At 40.2% G+C, this 12994-nt stretch overlaps 1 protein-coding gene across 5 annotated transcripts in view; it reads left to right on the forward strand.

Moving 5' to 3' along the window:
* The window catches only part of LOC131686061 (1-phosphatidylinositol 4,5-bisphosphate phosphodiesterase epsilon-1-like), an 84397-nt gene that overhangs the window by 33953 nt on the left and 37450 nt on the right, over window positions 1-12994 (forward strand). The window contains exon 1 of one of the 5 annotated variants that reach the window (XM_058970189.1): window positions 3449-3598. The exons of the other annotated variants lie outside the window; for them this stretch is intronic. The gene's annotated coding sequence lies outside the window, so the exon portion shown is untranslated. Of the gene's footprint in view, window positions 1-3448; window positions 3599-12994 lie in introns of those variants that run through there. 5 annotated transcript variants of the gene reach the window in all.

Raw genomic sequence — 12994 nt, forward strand, 5'->3', positions numbered from 1 at the left:
GGGTCGCGCTTCCCCGATTTTGGTTTGTTTGTCTCCAGCTTGTAGGTAGATAGTTTAGTATTAGAGTGCCTTTAAGGTTTCATGATGTGCTGTTTGCTTTTTTGTAGCATTATTGACCGCAGTTCAACCATCCCGGCGGTTTGAATGGTTGAAAGCACTCGATCGCCAATTCCGCCTTTGCGTCTGTTAATATAGCACTGACTATTTCGTGAGCTTCGGTACCAGCGTCATGAAAGTCAGGTTCTGCTTCAAATTTGATTCTGTGTTTGTATAATATTATTGGGAAACGTACCAAGAATATGTTTCTCCCATGATACTAAGTGTTTCTTGGGAATCACTGGTGACTCATCCATTTTCACACTACCTAACCCGTTTGCATGATCTTTTGAGAGTTTTTTTTTGTAGTCTTGCCATGACGGGAGTTAGTTCAACCCGCTCGCACATCAGCCAATAACGCTTACTTCCTAATTTCTACGTCATATGTCGAAAGCGACTTTTTATACTTATCCCTCTGACCAGTCCGTTTAGCCTTTGAACAATTTCTTAGAAACTTCAGAGCTTTTCTAGGGTTTTTTCCGTCCTTAATAAATGTATGCGTTTTAGTTTCTATTATAAGCATCCATAAGTTTAGATGCTACAATATTTGACGAGATCTCTAATTCTTCTTCGGTTTGGGTTTCCGCTTAAAACATGCTTTTGCGCTCACTGGTTGAAATCAGAATGCATCCCAATTTGTGTTTTTGGGATTTCTGTAGACTTCTATTAGGGTTCCTCCTGCTTTATATTCGTGGTCTGATAGAGAAGTTTCATCAGACACATGCCAGTTTATGATGTTCTCAGAGAGTTTTGTACTTGACATTGTTAGATACAGCACTTCCTCACGTATCGCATTTATATAAGTAGATTTGTTGCCTATATTACATTTATCAATATTCTTGGATAATATATACTCTACAAGACACTTACACCTTTCGGTGTTATCACTACCCCGTATTGTATGATGGGCGTGTGCATCGACACCAATAATGAACTGTTTATTTCTTTTCCTACTGTAGTCAACAAACTCAGGCACTTCCTATTGAGGGGTTTCATCTGATTCCCCTGGGAAGTAAGCAGAAGCTACTATAATATCAGTCCTCCCTGGATTGGCACTATGTCTCTTTTTATATTTTCGTTTATAGGTGTAAAGTTAACATTTGCACTTACCAGAATAGCCACACGTGGCATGTTCACCGAGTTGTCAAATATTATCTTACCCGTTTGTGTAGATATTCCTAGAATATTGTTTTTCATAACCCATGGATCTTAAGTTAAAGCGTAAAAAAAATCAGTTTTTTTCAATTTTTTTTAGAAAGTTGGGTGAAGCGAATTGATCGAAACTTTAGTACATTAAACTACATCATTTCAATAATATCCTGTAATTTTTTCATGCAAAAATATCTTCAAGCGATGCTTTTTGTGGAACGTTTTGCGGTGTTCACTGTTATTAAAAAACTACTTGACCGATTTATTTCAAACTTTGCAGACACATTCTATGTTAAAAATGCCTAACTCCTACGTTGAGTGTATGGGAAAAATTTTCAATTAAGGGGGCTTTCTACTTATAAAACGGCGGAATTTCTCTTGAAAAATACCAATTCCGCCATTTCATTAACAAAAATGATTTGTCATCAGTTGATCAAAGCTCAACTTCTTGTGCTACGTTCACACTACGAGTTAAAACGTGTTTTAACGCTATCTTGATGACATTTTTCTTGTTGCTAATTATTTTAACGTGTTTTAACTCTGTAGTGTGAACATAGTATTACACTGCTCTTGACAAAAATTTCGAAACGAACTTTACATTGTAGGTTAGCAAGTTGGTTACGTCAATATTAACCCGGACCCCCTCCAAAATATTTTTATATGTTGAGAAAATTAAAAGTAGTTTCAAGTTTATGTTAGTTTCAAACTCAAAATCATTCCAAACCAAATTTTTACTAATTGTACAATGTTCATTTTAAAATCTAAATTTCGGACCCCTCCCGAATTTTTTTTCTGGATCCGCCCCTGCCCAGGCTAGTAATCAGACGAACATGTTATTTCCAACAAATCTGCAGCGAACCACTGTGCGGCGAACCCGAAGGATCCCTCCATTATCCCCTTTGAAAGATTTTCCTCTTTTCCATTTTCTGAGCGTTGATAAGAAGGGATGTTTTCTAGAAAAGCCGAGTTCAATGGTTGTAAACGTTCATTTTGCACGTGGCATCACAGTGAAACGGACGTTAGTTAAGGAAGAAAACAGCTTCAAGCATAGAATATAATCTAAGTTAATAAACTGATACAGTGGATATTCATCAACAATCTTACGCGAAATAACTGAAAATGCTCAATAGTCATTATGAAACTCATGTATTTACAAGTGAAAGACAACAAATGGTGCCGCGAAAAAAATGGAATGAAACTTCCTACGGTGTAAATGTGTTGGTGAGTGAAAACCGAAGATGGTTCATTTCCGAACGTGGAATGTTGAGCGAATATCACCGATTCACAAAATTTTCACCTCACAGTCGTTTCTTTGTCATCGGTGAGTACGGAAGCAACCTGTCGCAAGACTTGTTCAGGGTGTGAAAAATTAATGATTAATCATGTAAAATATGGTGGTGGTCAAAAATCTAGTATATCGGGAATACCATAGTGTTTCAGGCTACGAACAACTATATTATAGTATCATGGAAACGGTGAAAAAACGAACTTTCGAGAATGCTCGGAAAATGTGTCCTTTATCCAGTTTAATTGTGTTTTTCCACTGAGAGCACATACAGAAGGGGGTGTGTTCAGAAATGGAAATTTTCCGTTCTTTAGTCCTTGTTATGTTCACTTTGCTTATTTAGTCAGTTTTCTTATCCAACCAAGCTGATGGAAAACGCAATTGTTTGTGAAACTCCGTGCGTGACATCTTAAACCAACACTATGGTGTTTATGTCTAGTGTAATTGGTATCTCGATGAACAATTATGTGTATAATTGATGGGAAAGCTTTGTGTTTGATAAAGATGCAGATTTTTTATACTATCGATCCAAGAAGTTTTCCTGGCCTATGTGACAGAACATGCCTGCTAAGCAGTCGATGGGGGTTCGACTCTCAACTGGCGTACATAGGATACTGACACGGAAGAAATCAATAAGTTTTATGTTTTAAAGGTTTACCAATGAATAAGTGAAGAAAAGAGTGCCTGATAAGCGAACTTTAAGTTCTTTAAAGTAGCATGTTATTATTAGCCAATGTGAGCCGAGCCACTGTACGCTATAAACCGAAGGGGGAAAACATATCCTCTCTGAAATATTTTCCGAGAATTTCCCCTCTAACATTTTCCGAAATTCTCCCGAACACTGATAAAAATGATGTGACCTAGAAAAGTAGATGTTGGTGAGTGAAAACGCTCATTTGACATTTGTCGTGAAAGTGAAACGGACATTCGCTTAGCAAGTGTAGTTGGTAATCACAAATATGCAAGTGTTGAAAAATATTAGTTTACCAATAATTTAATCGATGTAAACTTTGTGATTTTCTTGAAAACATTGGATTCAAACTTTCTATGGTGTACATATACGTATTGGTGAGTGAATAACAAAGTTGGTTCATATCTGAACATGGAACGAGTGGATTTCACTGATTCACAGAATTTTCACTTCGCAGTTCTTTCTTTGTCGCTGATGCGTACGGAAGCAATCTGTCGGCCTGACTGGCGAGTAGGGCGTGAAAAGTTGTTCATCATTCCTGCGACGCTTTAATCCGCAGACTGAAAATCTAGTTTATCGTGGGCATGACTGAATTTGAAGTTAGTGATATTGAAGTTTGAAGTTAGTGATATTGTAATATAGCATAAATGGCAAAAAATCAACCATTATTGATTCAATGAACACAAGTGAAAAGTTTGGAGAGCTTGACCTTTGATTTGTGAATGCATCTCTTCCCACTAGGATTACAAGCAGAAAAGGGGCGAGTCGGAAAATGTAAATTGTTCTTTCACTAGTTATTTGCTTTTCGAATGTGCATATTTAACTAGGTGGTGTTAATGTGCTCATCCAAACTAGCTTGAGGAAATGAAATCGTGCTTGAAACATTGTGCGGGACGTAAACCAGTATTATGGTGTTTATATTTCATGTTTTTGATACCTAAATTAACTGATGCGCTTGCAATGAATTGGAAAACTTTTTTTTTTCGTGCGAGTGCGGTGAACATCGAAACTGAACTGTTGTGAAAAAACGGGAAAAGAGTATGGGAGATTTTCAAATGGAAATAAAAAATATCAGATGAGTATAAGTGCGTTAACATGTGAATAGCGGTATTCTAAAGGACACACAATAATTCTTCGCTATTAGAAATGCGAGCAGTAGCTTGGAGAACCACCCATTGTTCGCTCAGCGAAATTTGGGTGGCTGCATGTTTTCAGAATGGTGAATAACTCGGTAAAATGGCTCTAGAAACTAATCGTTCTCAACACGTTGCATTCAAAATCACTAAGAACGCGTTGATCTCCCGCCAGCATGCTCCAGGTTTCTTGAATGTAGAAGATAACCGGTCCAATGAGCGATTTGTAGAAGATTAACTTCATTCGGTGTCGTACCTTCGTCGATCGAAGAGTTTTTCGAATCCCAAAGTAACAACGATCACCCACTAGAATACTTTTCTAAATTTCTCTGTTGGTGTCATTATTGGCGGTCATTAGTGAGCCCAAATATGTACACGAGCTCACCCAGTAAACGAAATGGCGACTAGGCGGGTTAAAACATGCCGACGAGTGGTAGGCTATTGAAACATTGTTCTAGGCTACCCGCTGTAACTCGCCAACAATCTGCCCTAATTGTGTGGGTATCGACCAACTCGATATCATCGTTATCGCTTCAACCGTCAGTCGGATATACGTTCCCACCATCGTCTCAAGATTGTATGGCACAATATTGACGTAACCGGCGAAGCTAAAAAGCTGAGCAGACTTGCGGTAAACCGTGTCAATCTTAGCTCTTATTATCACACCTTACCGTAGCCCTTTCCGAGCTTCAAAAGGACTCTAAAGTATTTCTAATACTCATCACATATCACTCGATCTATTTTCGCTGGTCCGGAAATCCGTATATGCTAGTTTTCTCGACGATCTGGCTTGCTAACTGTGACTCAGCGATGTGATTGCTCGATAACTATTCGCAGCAATCCCGCTTAACACCCTTTTTAAAGATGGGACATACTACTTCCTCCATTCAATCTTCCAGTAAAATCTGTTTCTCCCAGATCTTTAAAACCACCTAGTGGAGTACTCTACACAACGCCTCTCTTCCGTGTTTTAGCAGCTCACATGGCAGTTGATCATTGCCAGCGGCTTTATCACTCCTCAACCCGCCGACCACCTCATGAATCTTCGGTAGATCTTGCGTTGGGAATCTGTTGTCGGCTGCGCACGTCCCCAGACTGATTCTTGCGATACTCTCGTCGTCTACTGCTATTTCGATGTTCGTCATAATACACTTATCGATCAGCTCTCGGTCGTGAGAAGGTCTCCATTAGTATCTCTTCATATGTCAGGCTGTGGCACATAGCCTTTGCTTGAGTGATTTACCTACTCGTAGAATTTTCATAACTCTATACAAATGCTCCATCGTCTATCTTCCTGTAGGCGATTTCGAATCTATATTCGCACTGTGGAAGATGCGCACATTTGTGATGCTGGAGAAAATTTTTCCGTTCATTAGAACATGGTCGATTTGGTTATAAATTTGTAAATCAGGTGATCTCAGGGGTGAGGTTCATGTCGCTGATGAGGAGTTTCACTTTCTGCCGCGGGCAGTGCACGTTAACGATGCTGTAGTTGTAGAAAAGGCCTTTGATCCACACACCTCCTTTCTCTGATTGTCTGGTACTTGATTACGTGTTGGTGCATCTTGCCCAGCACTACAAAGCTGATTCCCAATTTGTTTGTTGTGCCGTCGCTCTAGTAGAATGTAACCGCGCGATGCCCGCTTTTCCACACATCGTGTCCTGCCAAGCAAAGTTCGTACAATGCTACGTCTTTGAAGTTGCGAGTTTTCAGCTCATTGTGTAGGATTCGTTCGAACCCAGGGAAGCTAAAAGACTTACAGTTCGATGTGCCAAGTTTCCAATCGTAGTCCTTTTTTCGTTACGTGGGCTTTGATCGGTTATTCCGATCCGCCTTGTCCTCCTAATTCTCCGTAACGTGGTGTTTTCCGGGCGGCTTGTTGGGTTTGACACAACCTCCTGTCTCCTCGGACAGCCACGCGGGGTTTCTTTGCCACCTCACGTATTCAGTTCTGTCTACGGTAGGGTTATAGCGCACATCCCCGCTAGCAATTTCTCATTTCGCTTCTACTGCAGAAGACGGTAGTACCCAGTCGATGCCGGGATACAGATTAAATGTCATCAATAGAACGCACAGGAAATCATGAGATAAGAGCTAGTAAACACTGGGAAGTATTCACCATTTGATGACCAACCTTCGAAGTTGATGGTTTCGAAATTTTGTGATGTTGACCGTAAGATATATTCCATTTTTTCCACGAATTCGGAATCGGTTACTACCTTTGAGTTGAAATCCAGAAAACATTCAGTATTCCAATTTCCAATTTGGTGTGATCGGGTATTACAGTATGAGACATATCAGAGTTGAACGAACACTCCAGAAGATAATTAACCTACTATGGTAAATAATTTTTCGAAAATTATTCGCTTAGCAAAATGAGTGGTGATCAAACAGCTATTAATTTAATTAGTGGTCTACTATTCAACAGCTTAATTCGAATTAAACTGTATGCTGAATATCAGTTAGCTCAGTAACGTTTAACTGAGTTCAGCCTACTACCAAGCAGCTGTAGCGGTATCGTTCATTAAATAAAAAGGCTTACTCAGTGAACAAATGATTGCAGGCGCAAGTCTTCAGGTATTGCTGGTTATTATCTGTAGGCAATCATTTCCATCCTTTTGATTATTGCAGATTGCTTCGAGACTCCGACAACGTTTAAATCACATTGACCCTACATTGCCTTTATCTTAAAGATTTAAAATGTCATTTTAATTGGTAATATTCGAAAAATATGGTTCCAAGATAATTTTGCATAATGGTTAATGCAGCGGGTCAACCGTCCTGCGTGTCGAACGTTGTTCGCCTCCGTAAAGTGTGCCAGAAGTGGCAAGCTATGAATAGCAGCAACTCAAGTTTCAGTGATTCGATCTTGATGATATTTCGTCAGGCGGAAGCCGGAGAGAAGAGCCGTTGCTGACTCCGACTCCCACTTCTCCATCCTTCCTCGATCCGTCGGTGTAGGTGCGTGTATGGCTGGGGAAGCGTCGCTGTAAAAGCTGATTATAAGTTGCCCGAGTCGGGGGCTGCTCCCGGAGGGTTTTTGACAGAGATGTATCGGTGTGGGGGGTTTGAACGTTCTACGGACGGGGCCTTATCCGGTGTAGCCGATGATTGGGGGTAGGGCGGCCCCTGTGAAATTCGCATACACTTCCCGGGCTGTTTGCAACGTTGAGGACTTGTCGCTTCCATATGTAAGCTCGACAACGTCCAGTTCACGCCGAAGGATTACGAGGCAATTCTCTAGAGGAACGGAAATACGCCGGCCTCAACGTAGGCGCTTTCCGCTGGTGTATCGTAGTAGATTCGGCTGTGAATCAGAGATTCGCTTATCCGAAGTGTGGTTCCTGTTGCACTTCGGGTGCCTTGCGACTATTGTATGCACCAGTAGTTTACGGTTGGCGTATTCTGCTTTCACCCTCCGGAAGTGGGGTTGCAAAGGAGATTTTACGGTCAAGACTGATTCCGAGGATGGTCGGCTCATTCTTCTAGACAATCAGAGAGTCGGTTATATGAATCGGGTGATCGGTGGTCCGATAGAACATAGGTGGGTGTAAAATCTTTTAGTGGTGGAGTGCCGAAAACCGACTGCGACTGCCCACTTACGGATGGATACTTCCCGTCACAACAACTACTATGTCATCGGCGTAGACAATGATAAGTACCACTTTGGGAAGGGTGGCAAATATTGAGTTCATACTGATGAGGACAGATCCCTGGGGTACTCTGTTTTCATCGGTGTAGAATCCTGGACTCGCTGACGCCGATTCAGACCCGGAATTTGCAGTTTTGTAGAAAGCGTTGGATGTAGAAACCAATGTTTCTTGGGATTTCTCAGCGCTCAATTTACCTGAGTATGCCCTCAGATATGTTATAAATATGATGAAAACCAAAATCGGCGTTCATGTCTATCGCTGATGTTAAATTCGGCATGGAATATAAGGTATTTTGAGGAGAAATTTTAACTTTCTTCTGAAAATGGGGTCACATCATAGTAATTTAACCTATTAGAGAAAGTTCATCGCAATACGTAGGCATCATGACAAAATGGCTCAATCGGCACGACTGTTTGAAAATAAAATTTCTTAGGGGTAAAATGAACAGGTTATAGTGAGAGCAATTTGAACAATCTTAACACTTTAAGTATCAAGTACCAAATTAGTCGAAACGCTAACTTCAAGTTGCTATATCTTCACTATTTTCCAACAGATCCTAAAAGGCATGGGTAACCCCAAGTTTGTAGATGTGTTAAGATACCACTAGATTGAAAATCGGTTAATGTATACGTTAAGAAAATTTAATTTTCGTGTGACAAGATTTTTTTACCCACAAAATATCCTGCGTGTATGCATTGCTTATGTCCCGCTGAGACATCAGCACTGATCGAAAAATGCAAATCAACATTGCGCATTACATACGTACAGGACATCCTGTACGTAAAAAACATTGTCGCTGGGTGTTCATTTACCCACACGCTATAAACATGTCTCATTTTTTAATATATTTTGAAGTCAAGAATAATGTTAATATCGAAATATTTTTACCAATTTTGTACAAAACTATTTAACAAGAAGCTTACAAGGTGATTGTAATATCTCAATAATAATTACTTAAAAAATAATAACTTTACCCAACATGTTGATTTTACCACCAATTCCCCTATCAACTACGCAATATGAGTTTGGACTCACATTTCGATAACCTTATTGCCAACAGTGCTGCTTGGCTGTCTGAGAAAATTCGATTTCTGCATGTCTATAGTTTCGTTTCCTGCAGACCCTCAATCAGGAATCAGGAATCAGTAGCGTCTGGCTCAAATGGCACGTTCCCCATGTTGATCGGAGATTTGTGCCTTGCCAAGAATCGTCTTTTCATCATTTTCCTGATGGGAAGGATTGGGGAAGTGGTAAGGTTAGGGGTAAGGAAAACAACGACACAGAACAATTAAAACAGAGCATTCTGCACCCCCGGAGTGATGCTGAACGATCTGCAGGTGCTCAAACAGGTGTATATAGCGTATACCTGTTCCTGTAAAACTGTGGGCCACTTTCCCATTGATATGGCTTGCTGTTTGCTTGTTTATTTGGGGCTGTAACCTTCAAGGTTCTACGGCCATCTTGGAAAACGATAAAAATCTTCATTTTACAAGCTTTCTCAGTTGAACCTTAAGGTTAGTCGCTTGTAAAATAAAAATATTTACAAATGATTATAGGTACATATCATTATTATATGAGAATTTTCTTGTACATACAAGAAGTCAGTTGGTATCGGGTAGTTTGGGACCACGGGAGACCTCTCCAGCACTCGTTCCGGGAGTGGCAGACGGCCCACGGTTGGAGGGTTGAATCCGGGTATCCTGACTGGTATGGCCGTTCCGGAGCGGTGGTGGGAGCTGTCCGATTCTTATGGTATATGTTGTTGTGCATGGGAGAATTCTCCGGCGCCGCGGAGGACTTTCCCGCAAATTCGGTGATGGGGGGTGGGGTGGTCGTATAGTGGTCTTGTTCGGCCATGGGCGTCCTTTCCAATGCCGGTAGGTTGTATGACAGAGGCCCCATTGCTGGACTGATCGTGGTGGGTTGCAGTTTAAAAGGTGTCGAAGAGACCGGAATCCATCACTGGATTGTTGGACAATGCGTCGCGAATTGAGGGCGGGATGTCATGATTTATCCAGAGGTACGAGAGCTCCAAACAGCTGGAGAGGAGATGTTCCACTGTTTTTCGGGTCCCACATGTGGTACAGGGGAGTGGCCCGTTGGAGATTGTATGCGCGTTCAAAATTTTAGTATGTCCGGCGCGCAGTCTGGAGAGAATTCAGTTTTCCTTCCAGTCCTAGCGGTCGTCCCATTTTACGGAGAGTCCCTTAATTTTCTCTAGGCGTCCCCGGGACGTTCGTCAGAGACCCATAAAGGTGTTGTTGAGCAAATCCTCAGCAAAATGCCGGATGATGTTCGCTGCTGGCACTTCCTTGGTGAAGGTCCTTCTGGCTCTCTTACCGCGAGATGCCATGGAGTTTGCTTTAACTTTCCTCTGTATACCACAGTGTCAGGCGATCCAACAAAGTGTGGTGAGGAATCGGCATCGATCTCTATGGCCTGGATGAAGCGGTGTTGGGTCGAAGAGAGTTAGCGAATTTGCTTTTCGCTGGTAAAAAGGCAGATGAACTGCTTAAGTTCATTATAAGCAGTAAACCAAATGTAAAATTGAGACTTGCTAGTGCTCAGAAGGAAAAAAAAAATTCATGATAGAATATATAAGGTTGTGGCACGGTGTGTTTGGTAGAACAATTTTATTCGAAAAAAATCGGCATCGCTAAAACTTCAGCATGTGATAGAATGGGCTTTTCCCTTTCATTTGAAAGTAAAATTAAAATATTCTGTCGGGGGCTCCAGAATAACTTTTTATTTTAAAGTTTTTTTGTTTGAAAACCTAGATTTTTCAATGAAACTGGTTCTCATTTTTGCCCATAGGTAGTACTTTCGACATTGAAATATCACCAAAAGTGAGAATCTGATGTACAATTTCATTGTGTCCAACTTTGTAGAAAACAACATCGCGATCTAAAATCGTCAGAGAAAGCTATTAAAATTATATCAAAGTTTTTAGATTCGCACGGGGCCTATTGGTTGAGAAGCTTTATTCCAAAAATATTTTCATTTGTAAAAACATGGATTGCCTTATTTTAACAGTGTGCTCAGGAGAACCTGAATGCTAGCAAAGTCCCACATTTAAGCGCAAAAAACATAATTCCAGATTCCACCGTTTTATGCGCACCAATGATATTTTAGGAGGAAGGAGATATAGAAAAATTGGAACGAAATTAAGACTCTTTTGAAATATGCTGGGTAATACAGCAAAATGAAATAGTTTTTTTTCTGTCACAGATATATTTATTTCTTCTTTTTTTATTTCTTCACTCATTCTGGAGTATGGATGGAGTTGATGTAATCTTGAATTAACTTTTTTGCTCGTTAGCATCTTGTGGGATATATTTGGCCGAAATTTTAACTTTATATATGATAAAACTCGATTAAATATTCAGTCATTTGATTTGATTTCGATTGAGAATCCTGATTGACAGTTTCATGAAGGATAGAAAAATAATTCAATGAGATTTATGTTCAAGTTTGTTAACTTTTGGGAATCGCTATACATTGAACAGAAATCGCAATAGTAAATGAGAAATAAAGGTTTTGTCTATTGTACCAAGATAGCTAGATAGATCTCAATATAAAAGTAGATATAAAAGTATCACCTTCACCCGAACGACGTGTTGCTGTTAATGTCTCCAGATTCTGAACTGAACTGGCAACGCTGTCTTCTTGATATGTGGTATTTGCTCTTATCCCATATTATGAGGGAAATCTTCAATAAACAGACTTGTATTACTTTGAGAATTTACTGAATGTATGGTCCAGCCTGATATTTTCTTGTTCGTTTTCTGTTGTGATCCGTGTTCAACGAGTAACGACTCCGAAATTTCTTCTTAAAGGAAATGATGAAAATTGGTTTTGTTCTTTTTTCCAAGATTATGTGGAGTGGGTTTGATTTTGAAATAAAATTTGAGGACAAGCAAAACTCTGGATCTATAAATTCTGATGAAATGAATCTGCACCAAAAGATAACAAACATGAATCCAAAACTCAAAGAGCTTTTTGCCTTTCTCATATAAAGAAAGTCTATGCAATCACTGTAAAAATCGACTTTTTAACCGAGGCCCGGAGGGCCGAGTGTCATACACCATTCGATTCAGTTCGTCGAGATTGGCAAATGTCTGTGTGTGTATGTATGTATGTGTGTGTATGTGTGTGTCATTTAAACTCACACAATTTTCTCAGAGATGGCTGAACCGATTTTCGCAAACTTAGTTTCATCTGAAAGGTATAACGCTCCCATAAGCTGCGATTGAATTTTTAGTTGATCCGACTTCCGGTTCCGGAGTTACGGGTTGAAGAGTGCGGTCATACAGCAAATTCCCATATAAACTGGTACCACAATGATGTTCAAATGATGTAAAACATATTAAAATTGATGTAACATTACTCTAGTTTGCGTGTCTGGATCACTAATGATCAATCAAAGCAGCTTTGACCATATTGGCCACCTATGACGGTTCATGACGCCCCCGGGGAACCCGCCAAGTTCCTAAGCTAATATCACACCCATTCCACAACGAATTCTCTCCCGATTTTTACAAACTTGATTTCAAATGAAAGATACAGTAATGCCATTGACTGCTGCTGAATTTCATTCGGTTCTGACTCTTGCTTCCGGAGTTACAGGGGTGTTAGTAAGGATACACTGGAATTTCCCATATAAATCGGTACAATCGTAATACCTCAGAGGCTAAAAACTATTGAAATGGTCACCAAATTACTTTTAATCGCAGATCTAGACTGATTGCCAATCAAACATTCTTTGAATATATTGTCCACTATCGACGATTCCGGAAGTCCGGAATTCCGGGCATATTCCACAATTAAAGTCACATCGGTTCTTCGGTGATGACTGAACCGATTTTCTCAAACCAAGTCTCAAATGGAAGGCAAAATATGCAGTTGAGTATTGCGTTGCACAGGATTCTCAACCCAAATTTGCAATAAAATCCGTCGTTTATTACAATGACTCGAACTGTCTACTTT

Source organism: Topomyia yanbarensis, chromosome 2 (genome assembly GCF_030247195.1).
Source record: "Topomyia yanbarensis strain Yona2022 chromosome 2, ASM3024719v1, whole genome shotgun sequence".
Classification (NCBI taxonomy): Eukaryota; Metazoa; Arthropoda; class Insecta; order Diptera; family Culicidae; genus Topomyia; species Topomyia yanbarensis.